Genomic DNA, 17,574 nt, shown 5'->3' with positions numbered 1-17,574 from the left:
AACAACTGAAAATATGTCATATTCTAGGTTCTTCAAGTAGCCACCTTTTGCTTTGATTACTGCTTTGCACACTCTTGGCATTCTCTTGATGAGCTTCAAGAGGTAGTCCCCTGAAATGGTTTTCACTTCACAGGTGTGCCCTGTTAGGTTTAATAAGTGGGATTTCTTGCCTTATAAATGGGGTTGGGACCATCAGTGGCGTTGAGAAGTCAGGTGGATACACAGCTGATAGTCCTACTGAATAGACTGTTAGAATTTGTATTATGGCAAGAAAAAAGCAGCTAAGTAAAGAAAAACGAGTGGCCATCATTACTTTAAGAAATGAAGGTCAGTCAGTCAGGCGAAAAATTGGGAAAACTTTGAAAGTAAGGGCTATTTGACCATGAAGGAGAGTGATGGGGTGCTGCGCCAGATGACCTAGCCTCCACAGTCACCAGACCTGAACCCAATCGAGATGGTTTGGGGTGAGCTGGACCGCAGAGTGAAGGCAAAAGGGCCAACAAGTGCTAAGCATCTCTGGGAACTCCTTCAAGACTGTTTGGAAGACCATTTCAGGGAATACCTCTGAAGCTCATCAAGAGAATGCCAAGAGTGTGCAAAGCAGTAATCAAAGCAAAAGGTGGCTACTTTGAAGAACCTAGAATATGACATATTTTCAGTTGTTTCACACTTGTTTGATATGTATATAATTCCACATGTGTTAATTCATAGTTTTGATGCCTTCATAGTCATGAAAATAAAGAAAACTCTTTGAATGAGAAGGTGCGTCCAAACTTTTGGTCTGTACTGTATATATCCACAGATGCTTGGGGCACATCTATAAACATATACACATACATACATACAAAACCGGGGGTATGAATGGGCAGCAATAAGCCCACATACATACTGTCATGCTGACATAAGTGTATATACATAGACATGTGTGCAAATACATACACACATACATACACACATACATACACACATATCTATATATACACACACACTCGCATATACCTGGGGCATCACATACAGGGGACATACATATGTCCCCACTTGCCATACAGGGCCAATATATACACTACAGGAAATCTATATCGCTATTGGCCATATAAAGGGGCCCATATACTGTATATACATATATACACATATCAAAGAAGGGGCAGATACATATATATATCCATATACATACGCCCACCTGACTTCCCTCTACAGTATACTATTTTTTTTATTTATGTAAGTTTTACACAATAATTTCATTTTTGAAACAAAAAACATTAAATGTTTTAGTGTTTCCATAATCTGAGAGCCATAGTTTTTTCAGTTTTTGGGCGATTATCTTGGGTAGGGTATGATTTTTGCGGGATGAGATGACGGTTTGAATGGCACTATTTTGGGGTGCGTATGACTTTTTGATCACTTGCTATTACACTTTTGTGATTAAGGTGAGAAAAAATGGCATTTTTTACACTTTTTTTTTTTTTACGGTATTCACCTGAGGGGTTAGGTCATGTGATATTTTTTATAGAGCATGTTATTACGGACGCAGCAATACCTAATATGTATACTTTTATTTTTATTTATGTAAGTTTTACACAATGATTTCATTTTTTTAACAAAAAAATCACGTTTTAGTGTTTGCATAGTCTGAGAGCCATAGTTTTTTCAGTTTTTGGGGCGATTATCTGGGTAGGGTATGATTTTTGTGGGATGAGATGACGGTTTGATTGGCACTATTTTGGGGTGCGTATGACTTTTTGATCGCTTGCTATTACACTTTTTGTGATGTAAGGTGACAAAAATAGGCTTTTTTTACACCAGTTTTTTTTTACGGTATTCACCTAGGGGGTTTGGTCATGTGATATTTTTTATAGAGCATATTATTACGGACGCCGCAATACCTCATATGTATACTTTTTTTTTATTTATGTAAGTTTCACACAATGATTTAATTTTTGAAACCAAAAAAATCATGTTTTAGTGTTTCCATAGTCTGAGAGTCATATTTTCTTCAGTTTTTGGGCGATTATCTTAGGTAGGGTCTAATTTTTTGCGGGATGAGATGACAGTTTGATTGGCACTATTTTGGGGTGCATATGACTTTTTGATCGCTTGCTATTACACTTTTTGTGATGTAAGGTGACAAAAAAAAATGGTTTTTTTTACACCGTTTTTAAAAAAAAATTACGGTGTTCATCTGAGGGGTTAGGTCATGTGATATTTTTATAGAGCAGGTTATTTCGGACGCGGCGATACCTAATATGTATACTTTTTTACATTTACTTCAGTTTTACACAATAACAGCTTTTTTTTTTTTTTTTATGATGTTTTAGTGTCTCCATATTCTGAGCCATAGTTTTTTTAATTTTTGGGCGATTGTCTTAGGTAGGGGCTCATTGTTTGCGATGAGGACGAGGGTGACTGTTAAATTGGTACTATTTTAGTGGCATTTGCCTTTTTGATCGCTTACTTTTTTAAGGTGTTCTTCTGAGGGGTTAGGTCATGTGATATTTTTATAGAGCCGGTCGATACAGACGCGGCGATACCTAATATGTAAACTTTTTTTTTCTCCTATATTTTACAAATTTTTTCTTACTTTATTTGGGGGAAATTACTTTCTTTTTTTTACTTGAAACTTTTAATTTTTTTTTCACTTTATTTTATGTCCCACTTTGGGACTTCAACTTTTGGGGTCTGATCCCCTTTACAATGCATTCCAATACTTCTGTATTGGAATGCATTGGCTGTATGAGTAATACTGTGTGTATTACTCATACAGCTTCCGGCCTGTGAGATCCAGGGGGCTGGATCTCACAGGCTCATCACCGGAAGGCAGCGCCGATGCCTAAGGAAGGCATCGCGCTGCCTAAGGAAAGCATCGCGCTGCCTTCCATGCCATCGGGTCCCCCTTACAGCCACACGGGGACCCGATGGCACCTCTTACCGCCGCCGCAACCTCCAGTAAAAGCTGCAAACCGCAGGTCTAAATTGACCTGCGGTTTGCGGCCGACTCGGGGATTTGAGCAGGCACCTAGTTCCGATCACCGCCCGTGTGCTGTCCGCATCCGTTGCTCCGTTCTGTGGTCCGCAAACAAAATATAACCTGTCCTATTCTTGTCAGTTTTGCGGACAAGAATAGGCAGTTATATTAATGGCGGACTGCAAAAACACACAACGGTCGTGTGCATGTAGCCTAACCCAGACATCCACCAAAACGGAGTATTTTTCTATAAGAGGTTCTACATATAACATGTATTAATATTTCCAAGATGAATTTTTTTTACGGTATTCACCTGAGGGGTTTGGTCATGTGATATTTTATAGAGCATATTATTACGGACGCCGCAATACCTCCATATGTATACTTTTTTTTTATTTATGTAAGTTTCACACAATGATTTAATTTTTGAAACCAAAAAAATCATGTTTTAGTGTTTCCATAGTCTGAGAGTCATATTTTCTTCAGTTTTTGGGGCGATTATCTTAGTAGGGTCTAATTTTATGCGGGATGAGATGACAGTTTGATTGGCACTATTTTGGGGTGCATATGACTTTTTGATCGCTTGCTATTACACTTTTTGTGATGTAAGGTGACAAAAAAAAATGTTTTTTTTTACACCGTTTTTAAAAAAAAAATTACGGTGTTCATCTGAGGGGTTAGGTCATGTGATATTTTTATAGAGCAGGTTATTTCGGACGCGGCGATACCTAATATGTATACTTTTTTACATTTACTTAAGTTTTACACAATAACAGCTTTTTTTTTTTTTTTTAATGATGTTTTAGTGTCTCCATATTCTGAGCCATAGTTTTTTTAATTTTTGGGCGATTGTCTTAGGTAGGGGCTCATTGTTTGCGGATGAGGACGAGGTGACTGTTAAATTGGTACTATTTTAGTGGGCATTTGCCTTTTTGATCGCTTACTTTTTTAAGGTGTTCTTCTGAGGGGTTTAGGTCATGTGATATTTTTATAGAGCCGGTCGATACAGACGCGGCGATACCTAATATGTAAACTTTTTTTTTCTCCTATATTTTACAAATTTTTTCTTACTTTATTTGGGGGAAATTACTTTCTTTTTTTTTACTTGAAACTTTTAATTTTTTTTTCACTTTATTTTATGTCCCACTTTGGGACTTCAACTTTTGGGGTCTGATCCCCTTTACAATGCATTCCAATACTTCTGTATTGGAATGCATTGGCTGTATGAGTAATACTGTGTGTATTACTCATACAGCTTCCGGCCTGTGAGATCCAGGGGGCTGGATCTCACAGGCTCATCACCGAAGGCAGCGCCGATGCCTAAGGAAGGCATCGCGCTGCCTAAGGAAAGCATCGCGCTGCCTTCCATGCCATCGGGTCCCCCTTACAGCCACACGGGGACCCGATGGCACCTCTTACCGCCGCCGCAACCTCCAGTAAAAGCTGCAAACCGCAGGTCTGAATTGACCTGCGGTTTTGCGGCCGACTCGGGGATTTGAGCAGGCACCTAGTTCCGATCACCGCCCGTGTGCTGTCCGCATCCGTTGCTCCGTTCTGTGGTCCGCAAACAAAATATAACCTGTCCTATTCTTGTCAGTTTTGCGGACAAGAATAGGCAGTTATATTAATGGCGGACTGCAAAACACACAACGGTCGTGTGCATGTAGCCTAACCCAGACATCCACCAAAACGGAGTATTTTTCTATAAGAGGTTCTACATATAACATGTATTAATATTTCCAAGATGAATTTTTTTAATCTGTTAGAAATTTATTTTTCAAAGACACCAGTGGCATTATCAAATTGGAGTGTTTCAGTAAATTACCTGATAAATTATAGCTCTTACTCTATTTCTCACAGCAAAGATACACATGCAAAATTGCCATATATTTACCCTTTGAGCTAGTTCACACGGCAGATTTTGCAAAGGCGGTCTTTCAACTTGACTGCTGTGGGACCTGCTTGCGGTTTTGCCCCTGGAAAGGAGCCAAACGGCGAGTGGTCACCCGCTATGGGTTCCAGTGGCATCTGGTCCATACTCCTATGCCAAGAAAGGACATGTTCGTTTTTGCCATAGTCGCAGCTATAGACTGCAGCCCCATGAAATATAGCATGGCCTACCATTGAAAACACTACTGCTGGTGGCTCTTGGCATCACAGCTAAATACAACCCCCACCCCACATGTGAACAGCCCATAAAGCTAGGTTTTCACATTAATTTTTTTTTATGCAGTTTTTGAACCCAAAACCAAGAGGCCCCATACACATAAGTATATTGTCAACCAAACCTGCGGGTTCTCGGCCAACAGACTAAAGTGTGTGAAGAGCTCCCGAATTTTCCCTAGAAGATGATGTTGGGGGAGAGAAGGAGATATAGCTGTCGGCCCAACAATCGCTTGTCCAACAGCTATTGAATATGTATGGCTGCCCTAAGGGTGGATTCAAAGAGAGGAGAAGACTCAGTCGTTTCTTTATCTATGCCTTCTGTTTATGACCCATTCCTGGCTTTGGCTTTAAAGACTGCATCAAAGAACCTAAACATGGAAATGGGAAAATATGGCACCAAAAACGGATGCATATATGGAGCACTTGCTTTCCGCTTCCTGTTGATTTAAACGGGTAATTCAGTGTAAATTTTGCCCCAAGGCAGGACATGCTGCTTCTTTTTTCAGACGCAGAGAGAACCGTGCCGGAATATAAAATTGCTGCTAATTCCCATTGAGGTTGTTACACTGATTCTGATGTGGAATACGCGTAAAAATTGACAGCAAAAAAATAAAAATGTATTCTGTTTGAACTAGTCGTAAGGGTGCTGTCACACTGGGGGAGATTTATCAAACTGGTGTAAAGTAAAACTGGCTTAGTTGCCCATAGCAACCAATCAGATTCCACCTTTGATTTTTCACAGCTCCTTTGGAAAATGAAAAGTGGAATCTGATTGGTTGCTATGGGCAACTAAGCCCGTTCTACTTTGCACCAGTTTGATAAATCACCCCCACTGTCTTTTTATTGCAGTATTTTTGGTTTCTATAAAACGCCACAGAATTTATCCGTATTTTTACAAGGGATTTTTATGTGGTGACTTTTAGTCGCACAATGAGGCATATTTACTAAAATTGTCTAAAAGTAAGACCATGTAAATGTAGACAGCCCAGATCACAGCGGCTGATTCTGGATGGTCTAGACTAAGTTTTATACCACCTATTTGTTGGCTTAGATTGCCAAATATTTGGATCATTTTTTTAGGGCACACAATGTAAAATCTAATTCAAGCCCTTGTCAGAGAAGACACAACAATAGTGTCCAAAACAGTTGTTAAATTGGTGCAAATCATGTTATCGCACATAGAGGGAGGGGCTGCTAGAAGAAGTAGGAGGAGCAAGGGTGCACAGAGTGTCTTGGGTCCGCCCTCGGTGCACTAAACTGCCGATTTACATATGGATTTAAAGAACTTTTTCTCCAGAACAAAGCAACTGAGTGAAAGGTATGATCCCATCCAGCTGAGCTAACCCAGACTCTATTTAAGTTTCTAGATACTCTTAGGGCTCAAAGTCGTACGTCACCCACATCACAAAAAATTCAAACTTCAAAAACGGAAACCACGGTGCAAGTGTAAGTAAATCACTGCCAAATCAAATATACAGTTTGCAATAAAAATATTCTACAGCCATATGCATATTTTTTCTAATGTAAAGCTCCACCTCCGATAAACATTGGCTCATATCAAAAAAATCTAGTTGGTTATATACATTTCTCCCTGCATTGAAATAGCTCAAGTTAAGTTTATATCACAGTCATTTATTTCAAAGGGAACCTGTCGTAAGATACAGTTCAGTCTGCGGGCGGCAGAGGAGGAGGAGCTGATCCGGACTAGTTAAAATAGGGCTGGAGGGGTTAAAAAAAAAATTACAAATATTTTAACTCACCTTAATCCACTTGTTCGCGCAGCCGGCATCTCTTCTGTCTTCTTTCTTCAGGACCTGGGTAAGACGTGCCCCTGTACTCTGGGACTAAAAGTCATTACTGAGGTATTTATTTGTGCCACCTGTAGAGTTAAGGCCTCAGGGAGTTCAGGGATCACTGTAGGGACCTCCGGGTTCAAGCGTCCCGCTCTGACAGTAGTTGCAGCACTGGACGACGGAGTGGAAGTTCTGGCCGCCTCCTCCGCACCAGTAAGTGTCCTTGGCGGAGCAGGCCTAGGTCTGTTTGGGGTATCCGGACCCACAGGGAGCGGTGCAGGGGCAGGTACGGACCGGGCCTGGGCCTCAGGGAGCGTGTCTGCTCCTACCTAATGTCGCGGCCGGGCGGCCGGTTCCGGTGGCTTCTGGTAGTCATCGCGGGCTTCAGGTGCCATCCGCGGTGCAGGCTAGTCCAAAGCCTGGGCAGCTGTGTCAGCGGCGTCCTCCGCGGGAGTGGGCTTGAGTCCGGCGGCCATATTGGTTTCCGGGTTGGCGGCCATCTTCTTTTCCGTCATGGTGCATGCAGGAGGTGAGGGTGGAGCCTGAGGGGAGGAGTCTTTACTTCCTTGGCTCACAATGCAAAGTTCTAGGTGGGCAGGCTTTAGATTTCCCGCTTTTAGGGGGGGCGTATTCGGCATCTTCGCGCTCTTGAGAGGGCGTTACTGAGTTTTCCCGCTTCTGGGCATGAAGAAGCAGCGCCATTTTGCGAATATGGCGAATTAACCCTTGGACTGTTGGAGCGCACGTTTTAGCGCTTTCTGGCACAGCAACAAAGCAATAAAGTAAATTTTCAGGGTTTTTGCACAATTCTCAGAATTTGCAGTACTGTGATCCGGTTAAACACACAATTGGATCCAGTTCTGTTGGACAGGGATAGGCACACAATTCAATCCGATCCTGTTTGTGACGCCACTTAATGCAATGAGCAGGACCGTGGTACGTTTACACGAACGCCAATTGTGCAGTGGGTCAAGATATGTGTATAATAGTCTATAGTTTGTTTGTGACGCCAATTGCAGCGTGCGCAGGGTACAGTCTCAGGGCCCTATAAGATGTTGTAACTCATGTACCAGGTGAGGAATGCCAGAGTGGGGATAATGTCTCTATGTAGTGTCAATGGTGTCTCCTACCTTGGTACGGCTGGACTCCTGGATCCTGGCTCACTTGCAATAAAATGAGTGTTGCTAGTAGGAGTAATTGAGGGATTTTGGTGATAATGAATGAGATCCAGACTTGGAATATAAAGTTCAACTTGTCTTTACTGGTTGCAGCATAAATCCATACGAGATACAGCATTAGTCTTTAGGTCCCAGCAGGTTTCTGGCAATGTATGGCAGGGATCAATATCTCTTCTGCTTCTATACTATGTGCCTGGAGAATATGGCAGGAATCTGTATCTTCTGCTCTGTCTTCTGCTTGGTGTGGGCCTGACTAGCTGAGGAGGAATTTGGCTTCTCCTGGTCTCTGGATAAGTTACTCACAGTTCTGCTCGCAGGGAATGTTTCGTCCTGGAGATCTATAGTTCTGGAGGTGCTGCTTGCTTGTCAACCAGCTGAGGCTGAAGGCTCAGACTGGGGGTGAAGATCTTTGGTCTCAGACTAGATCCTGGCTTGGGATCCCTATTTCTGGGAGCTCCTACCAGCACAGCCTTCCCAGGGGTAGCTGGCACACTAACTATACTTCCTTTCCTCCCCATGAGGCAGGATGTGGGAACATTCCACACCTCCTCAAAGAGGGGGAGCTAGACTGGAATGTACTATTCCAGTTTAGAAACATTAAACTGAACTAAATCCCTTCTAAACACATTGCTGCCACCTGCTGGTGTACATGGAAATTATAGCAAATACATTTAACAGGCTTTGAATATGCACATTTGTGAGGTATGTAGGAAGGGGCAAGGGTCCGTCATTGATGGAAGGTATGTGTCACCGAGATTCCTGGCCTTGGTGAGGTAAGAGCCGGTAGTTTTAAGCGGCAGCTAGTGCTGACTGACATTGTGTTGTTGTTAGTATGGCTGTGAAGCCGATCCGGGCCGGCTCTTGCTGGGAGTAGCCAAAGTGCTGGGTGGGTGGCATTCTCCCCACGCTCCAGGCCAGCAATCTCAGCTGTGTGTGGTTTATCCTCCATCTGACAAAGAAGCTGGGGAGTCTCTGTGTTTTGGGACCTGTGAAGTTGTGCCGTGCTAAAGGGCTGAGAGCCTGCTAACCAGGTGACGATTTTGTTCTATGGACATTGCATGGTGTGAACAAACACCAAGACTGTGAACGGTCCTTTTGTTTTTCCTTATGTGTGAATAAACACTGAACTGTTTAAGTTAAAGACTTTGTGATTGCCTCTATACTGCGTCCGCTAGCATGTCTACCAGAGCAAAACCCCACAATATATATACACATCGTACTGTGCAGAGGTGTGGATAAAAAGTGAGAATGCTTTTAAAAATAGTGTTAACAGTTTATTTTTTATCAATTAACAAAATAAAAAATGAACAAATGAGAAATCTAAATCAGATCACTATTTGGTGTGACCTCCCTTTGCCTTCATCAGCCTCAGTTCTTCTAGGTATACTTGTACACAGTTTGTGAAGGAACTCGGCAGGGAGGTTTTTCCAAACATCTTGGAGAACTAACCACAGATCTTCTGTGGATGTAGGCTTGCTCAAATCCTTCTGTCTCTTTATGCAATCCCAGACAGACTCGATGATGTTGAGATCAGGGCTTTGTGGGGGCTATATCATCACTTCCAGGACCACTTCTTCTTTACCCTGAAGATAGTTTGTAAAGGACATCTGTCAGCAGATTTGTACCTATGAAACTGGCCGACCTTTTATATGTGCGCTTGGCAGCTGAAGGCATCTGTGTTTTCTCCCATGCTGAAAAAAACTATGTTTTAATATATGCAAATTAGCCTCTAAGAGCAATAGGGGTGTTGCTGTTACACCTGGAGGCTACGCTCTCTCTGCAACTGCACACCCCCTGCATTTTGATTGACAGGGCCAGATGTGATGTCATTTACACTGTCTGGACCTGTCAATCAAAATGCAGAGGGTGTGGCAGCAGAGAGAGCAGAGCCTCTAGGTGTAACAGCAACGCCCCTGTTGCTCCGAGAGGATCTTTTGCAGATATTAAAACATCATTTTTCTCAGCAATGCGGGCACATATGAACATGGGACCAACACAGATGCCTTCAGCTGCCAATAGCACATGTAACAGGTCAGCCAGTATCATAGGTACAAATCTGCTGACAGATGCCCTTTAACTCCTGAAACTCCTATGCTTAGGATCAGTCATCAATATCAGTCTGGTGGAGTCCGACACCTCATGATCAGCTGTCCAATGTTGGAATTTAACACGGAGGATTGGGGCTGAGCTGCGGTCCTCAGTGGACGGAGCTCTCTGCTTCCAGTCCTGTCCACTGTGTTAGTGCCAGCGTCGGTGGCTGCTGAGAATGGCCGACCTGTGGGAGGTGTCAGACCCCCACCAATCTGAAATGGATGAACTATCCTAACGATAGGTCATCAGTATCTAGAACCTAGACAACCCCTTAAGGACAGGTCATCAATATCTAGAACCTAGACAACCCCTTAAGGACAGGTCATCAATATCTAGAACCTAGACAACCCCTTAGGGAGAGGTCATCTGCAGCGTACTCAAGTTGTGTGTAATAGAGTTTCTGGGTGTAGTAGTGCAATGACACTAACCTGAGACGGCTGACTCTCTGCAAGGGCAGGTGATGGTATAAATTGTTCGTGACGCCAGTGCCAAGTAAACGGTGGCACGCCGTTTGCGGATAGCAGGAATAAATGAGGAACACCGTGAGGTTAAAGCAGAACTCCAACTTTAGTAGGTTTCATAGAGACAATAATGGAATCGCAGTTCCTTGGCATACAGTCGATTTTGCAATACGGTTGATGCAGGCAATACAGATTGAGCAAGGTGATTACAGAGTGTTAAACACAGGACTTGCAGTACAGGAGCTTGCACTCTATCTCTGACTGATCCTGGAATATAGCAAATCTTCTCCAAGGCCCAATAACCTAGCTCTGGCTTTATATCCTTGGTTTTAGCTTTATAAAGTACCTCCTCTGTTATCTTGAGTACCTCTTGCTTCTCTGAGCTGCCCCTGTCTCTCTCCCAGCTTCCTCAGATTTCAGAAACTTCTGAACTCCAGACTAGACTCCGTCTGCCTTCTACTTCCCTGACTGGGCCTTATATAAACTAGGGCTCTCTAGCTCCCTCTAATGACTAGAAGCTGGAATGACACCCCTAGCAGGCCTGTACATGCAAGTTTCACAGTAACAGGGAAATACATGCATTACATTATATGACATTTTATAAAACTGACATATACCAACTTCTCCATAATTAAGGAGGGACGACAGCACACCAAGTGACACTTTGGTAGTGACGGGTATTACAGTCCCCGTACACTACATACCCCACTGCTTTAAGCTGAGTACGACCTCGTACTCCATCATGGGTCGCCCAACTGGAATCTCTACCTGAAATAGAAAATAGAGACATGCAGGCATACATACATGTAATTCATCTGCATTTACATTTACATTAGGTCCAATTGGCAAAGGTGAAGGGTAGTGACAAGGGGCGTCGTTCTCTTCTTCTCAGGATAGTGAATGGAACTGGGGCGCTGACCTGGCACAGCGTAACATTATAACCAGGATAGTCCATGACAATGAATAAGTCCATAATAGAACAGCAAAATGGATAAAACAGTATAAAAGTTCTTGGAGGCTCAAAGAACAAACATGAGTCCGTACCCAGGTTATCTTCCTATTAAATCACAGAGGCTCTCATGCGGTGGAGTCCATCTCTGGGCACATTTCCTTTTTAAAAGAGCAAAAATCTCAGAGGCTCAGGTACTTTTGAGTCTGTCTCCGGGCACGGTTCCTTAGTATGAAGTTGCACAATAAAAGGACAGCAAAGACAAGTGCTGTAAGACCCCTGATCAACCTGAAAAGGGGGTGAAGGGTAAAAGGTGCAACTAAAGGAACAGGCACAACTTGGCGTGGGTAGCAAAAGCAGGCAGGAGATCCTGGAAACAAACTTGGCCTTGCTGACTTTGTGATTTCAGTGGTCAACACCTACCACTGAGCCGTGGACAAACTGGCAGCCGCAACAAAGGACCAGAAACGTAGGACTCCTGTCCTGGAAGGATTAACACCATATTTCTGCGCTGAAATAAATCAAAGGCCTAGCAGGCTGTTTCACAGTGGCATATCATAACCACTTGGCTCTGCTGGCAAGTACGGCCTGTAGTAGTCCTCTACAGGAGGATGGGCCCACATAACTGTATTGGGGGGCAGCTGCAAGGTGAAGGGGCCCCTAATAGGTATTGGCCCCATGGGCCTAGGGGTAAACCCTTGGGTGGACCGTACCGGTCCCGGCATAATGATTGTGGGATGGAATGGCGTGGTTACCGCCGCCTCAAGCGGTCCGGTGGGCTCGGCGCGGCTATTCCCAGCAACCGGGGGTCTCCTTTGGGGCACTGACGGAGCGGTGGCAGCAGAAGGTGGTCTACGGGTGGTGACAGGCACCCTTACCTCGTCCTTCTTTGGCGGCGTCTGGATCCTGGCGGTCGCGATCTTGCGCAGCTCCCGCAACTTTTCCTCCAGCCGGACAATCTGCTCACCGATGCTCTCTGTGTCGGAGTCGCTGTCATCTGCTGGCGCCGCCAGCGCAGGTACAGTCACCGATGGCGCGGACTCGGCCTCTGCAGGTTCTGGCGATGCGTCTGGTCTCCGACCCCTCCGGATGTTCTCCAAGGTAGCATGAAGTCCTTTCAAGTTTTCCATATCTTGTATGGTCTTCTCCTGACGAGGCAGCTCGGGGGAAGGATAGGGGCTCACCCATTTCTCCAACACGGTTGGCTGCCAGAAGACGTTAGGCCCAATGAAGGAGCTCCGCTCCTGAAAGGCGTGATGGGCCGGCTCTGGAGAGCGTTCAGGTTCCCGCTCGCAGCCAGAGTAGTCTTCTCCTTCTTCTGCCTCCCAGTCCTCAGGTGCTCGTTTGGGACGGGTCACGGCAGTGGCATAAGGGCCTCGCAGGCTCTCGGCAGGGGTGTACTCCACTTCCTCTCCCTCACGGAGGCTGTGCTGATAAGAAGGGAGGTAGTCTCTTTTGACAGACCTTCGATTCACATAGAGGTCTCTGCCAGTTAGATAGTCCTGGATGAACCCGTAGCCACGGGTTTTGTCGAATGACAGCACCACTCCCTTTCTCCTTTCCAGGCGGGGTTGGGTGTTAGCATGATTTTCATGGATTGTTTTAGTCAATTCTTCATAAACGATTTTGGTCTTCGTATTCCGCTTTATAGCGGCCTCCCGGATCTCCGCCATAAGTGATGACCACTTGAACGAGGGCTGAAAAAAGTCTCTCCACGAGCCATAGTAGGGCTCGGGTTCTTTCTCCCTTGGGCGGCAGGCGGGTTGCTCCGGTCCCGGAGCGTAGGCCGGTGGAGCCTCCTCTGGCTCTACACCAACATCAGGCACTTGCGGTATTTTAGGCGTAGACATTGCAGCACAATGATGCTCACTTTCCAACATGCTCGATCCTTCTGAGGAGAGCGATAGGGTCGCGTCAATTACAGCAGCCAGCTCCTCCCACTGCACTGGGAGGCCGCCCCCCAGGTATTCCAGTATATGGAAGGCGGTGTCCATGCTGGCAGACATGCAAATGTCCAGATAAGCAGTGGCGCCTGACCTTGAACTCCTTCCCGCTCTTTTCTCAGAAAGGCGCCAATTTTTCCCGCCTTTTCGGGATGAAGGTGACGCAGCAGTAAATTCAGCAAGCCCAGCAGCCATCTTTGGGTATAAACGCTGCCTATTCACTGACAGCAAGCAGGATTGTAAAAAGTCCACAAAACCACACTCCAATGCGGCGATTTTCTTCCTCTGTGTAGCGCAACACTGCACAGCGCTTTTTAGAGGTTTTTGGTACACTTTGGGTATGATTTTCAGTCCACAAAGTCCACTTGAATAAAACGGGCAAATTGTCACTTTGGTCACAGGCAACTGTATAAGGCACAAAGTTCACGCTTCTTGCACTAGAAAGCGTGCGTATCCTGTTCGTGACGCCAAAAGAGAGGTGCAGCGTACTCAAGTTGTGTGTAATAGAGTTTCTGGGTGTAGTAGTGCAATAGACACTAACCTGAGACGGCTGACTCTCTGCAAGGGCAGGTGATGGTATAAATTGTTCGTGACGCCAGTGCCAAGTAAACGGTGGCACGCCGTTTGCGGATAGCAGGAATAAATGAGGAACACCGTGAGGTTAAAGCAGAACTCCAACTTTAGTAGGTTTCATAGAGACAATAATGGAATCGCAGTTCCTTGGCATACAGTCGATTTTGCAATACGGTTGATGCAGGCAATACAGATTGAGCAAGGTGATTACAGAGTGTTAAACACAGGACTTGCAGTACAGGAGCTTGCACTCTATCTCTGACTGATCCTGGAATATAGCAAATCTTCTCCAAGGCCCAATAACCTAGCTCTGGCTTTATATCCTTGGTTTTAGCTTTATAAAGTACCTCCTCTGTTATCTTGAGTACCTCTTGCTTCTCTGAGCTGCCCCTGTCTCTCTCCCAGCTTCCTCAGATTCCAGAAACTTCTGAACTCCAGACTAGACTCCGTCTGCCTTCTACTTCCCTGACTGGGCCTTATATATACTAGGGCTCTCTAGCTCCCTCTAATGACTAGAAGCTGGAATGACACCCCTAGCAGGCCTGTACATGCAAGTTTCACAGTAACAGGAAAATACATGCATTACATTATATGACATTTTATAAAACTGACATATACCAACTTCTCCATAATTAAGGAGGGACGACAGCACACCAAGTGACACTTTAGTAGTGACGGGTATTACAGTCCCCGTACACTACACATCAATATCTAGAACCTAGACAACCCCTTTAAGGACAGGTTGTCAATATCTAGAACCCAGGCAACCCCTTTAAAGAGGTTATCCAAGTTCTGTGCCGGGCCCCTCACAGGTAATATACTTACCCCGCTCCCGGCACCGCTCCTGGTCCCCACACTGCTGCTTCTCCCTGTACACGGATGAAAACATCTGCCTTTGGCTGCTCCCCCCGACACTGGATGTTTTCATCCGTGTACAGGGAGAAGCAGCAGCAGCAGTGCGGGGACCAGGAGCGGGGTAAGTATATTACCTGTGAGGGGCCCAGCACATGGGGGGCTGTTTCAGAACTTGGATAACTCCTTTAAAGGGTTTCTATCACTTTGTATCACATAATTAGCTGTCAGACACTAGCGATCTGCTAGTGTCTGCTCTGGCCAACCATCCTACTATAATCGCTTGTGGGGCAGCGGTTTTGCTAAAAAACTAACTTTTATAAATATGCTAATGAGCCTCTAGGTGCTATGTGGGCGTCATTAGCACCTAGAGGCTCCGTCTACCGTCATAAACAGCCGCCGCCCAGCGCGTCCCTCCAGCCCGCCCATGTCCTGCTGAATGCGATCCTCCGTGTGACGCAGCGGACGAATTCTCGCGCATGCGCTGTGCACGGCTGTATTCGGCCCATTTGAGATGTCTGAGGTAGCGGACGAATTCTCGCGCATGCGCCGCGCGCGGCTGTATTCGGCGCATTTGAGACGTCTGAGCTGGGAGCAGACATTCAAAGCGCATGCGCCGAATACAGCCGCGCACGGCGCATGCGCGAGAATTTGTCCGCTGCGTCACACGGAGGATCGCATTCAGCAGGACATGGGCGGGCTGGAGGGACGCGCTGGGCGGCGACTGTTTATGAAGGTAGACCGAGCCTCTAGGTGCTAATGACGCCCACATAGCACCTAGAGGCTCATTAGCATATTTATAAAAGTTTGTTTTTTAGCAAAACCGCTGCCCCACAAGCGTTTATAGTAGGATGGTTGGCCAGAGCAGACACTAGCAGATCGCTAGTGTCTGACAGCTAATTATGTGATACAAAGTGATAGAAACCCTTTAAGGACAGGTTATCTACAGGGTGGGCCATTTATATGGATACACCTTAATAAAATGGGAATGGTTGGTGATATTAACTTCCTGTTTGTGGCACATTAGTATATGTGAGGGGGGAAACTTTTCAAGATGGGTGGTGACCATGGCGGCCATTTTGAATCCAACTTTTGTTTTTTCAATAGGAAGAGGGTCATGTGACATATCAAACTTATTGGGAATTTCACAAGAAAAACAATGGTGTGCTTGGTTTTAACGTAACTTTATTCTTTCATTAGTTATTTACAAGTTTCTGACCACTTATAAAATGTGTTCAATGTGCTGCCCATTGTGTTGGATTGTCAATGCAACCCTCTTCTCCCACTCTTCACACACTGATAGCAACACCGCAGGAGAAATGCTAGCACAGACTTCCAGTATCCGTAGTTTCAGGTGCTGCACATCTCGTATCTTCACAGCATAGACAATTGCCTTCAGATGACCCCAAAGATAAAAGTCTAAAGGGGTCAGATCGGGAGACCTTGGGGGCCATTCAACTGGCCCACGACGACCAATCCACTTTCCAGGAAACTGTTCATCTAGGAATGCTCGGACCGGACACCCATAATGTGGTGGTGGGTGCACCATCTTGCTGGAAAAACTCAGGGAACGTGCCAACTTCAGTGCATAAAGAGGGAAACACATCATCATGTAGCAATTTCGCATATCCAGTGGCCTTGAGGTTTCCATTGATGAAGAATGGCCCCACTATCTTTGTACCCCATATACCACACCATACCATCAATTTTTTTGTTCCAACAGTCTTGGGGGGATCTATCCAATGTGGGTTAGTGTCAGACCAATAGCGGTGGTTTTGTTTGTTAACTTCACCATTCACATAAAAGTTTTCCTCATCACTGAACAAAATCTTCTGCGTAAACTGAGGGTCCTGTTCCAATTTTTGTTTTGCCCATTCAGCAAATTCAGTGCGCGGATCTGGGTCATCCTCGTTGAGATGCTGCAGTAGCTGGAGTTTGTAAGGGTGCCATTTGTGAGTAGCTAATATCCGCCAAAGGGATGTTTGACTAATGCCACTCTCCAGTGACATGCAGCGAGTGCTACGCTGTGGGCTCTTGCTGAATGAAGCTAGGACAGCCACTGATGTTTCTTCATTAGAGACATATTTCATGCGTCCACATTTTGACAAATCTAACACTGAACCAGTTTCACGAAACTTAGCAAGCAGTTTGCTAACTGTAGCATGGGAGATGGGTGGTCTCCTATGGGGGTCTTGCATTGAAATCTGCTGCAATGACCCGGTTACTGCGTTCACCAGACATCAACACAATTTCTATCCGCTCCTCAAGTGTTAACCTCGGCAACATGTCAATGGCTGTAAACAAAGAGAAACTTGTAAATAACTCATGAAAGAATAAAGTTACGTTAAAACCAAGCACACCATTGTTTTTCTTGTGAAATTTCCAATAAGTTTGATGTGTCACATGACCCTCTTCCTATTGAAAAAATAAAAGTTGGATTCAAAATGGCCGACTTCAAAATGGCCACCATGGTCACCACCCATCTTGAAAAGTTTCCCCCCTCACATATACTAATGTGCCACAAACAGGAAGTTAATATCACCAACCATTCCCATTTTATTAAGGTGTATCCATATAAATGGCCCACCCTGTATATCTAGAATCCA

This window comes from Bufo bufo, chromosome 6 (genome assembly GCF_905171765.1).
Source record: "Bufo bufo chromosome 6, aBufBuf1.1, whole genome shotgun sequence".
NCBI classification, from domain to species: domain Eukaryota; kingdom Metazoa; phylum Chordata; class Amphibia; order Anura; family Bufonidae; genus Bufo; species Bufo bufo.
This window is presented reverse-complemented; position numbering follows the sequence as displayed.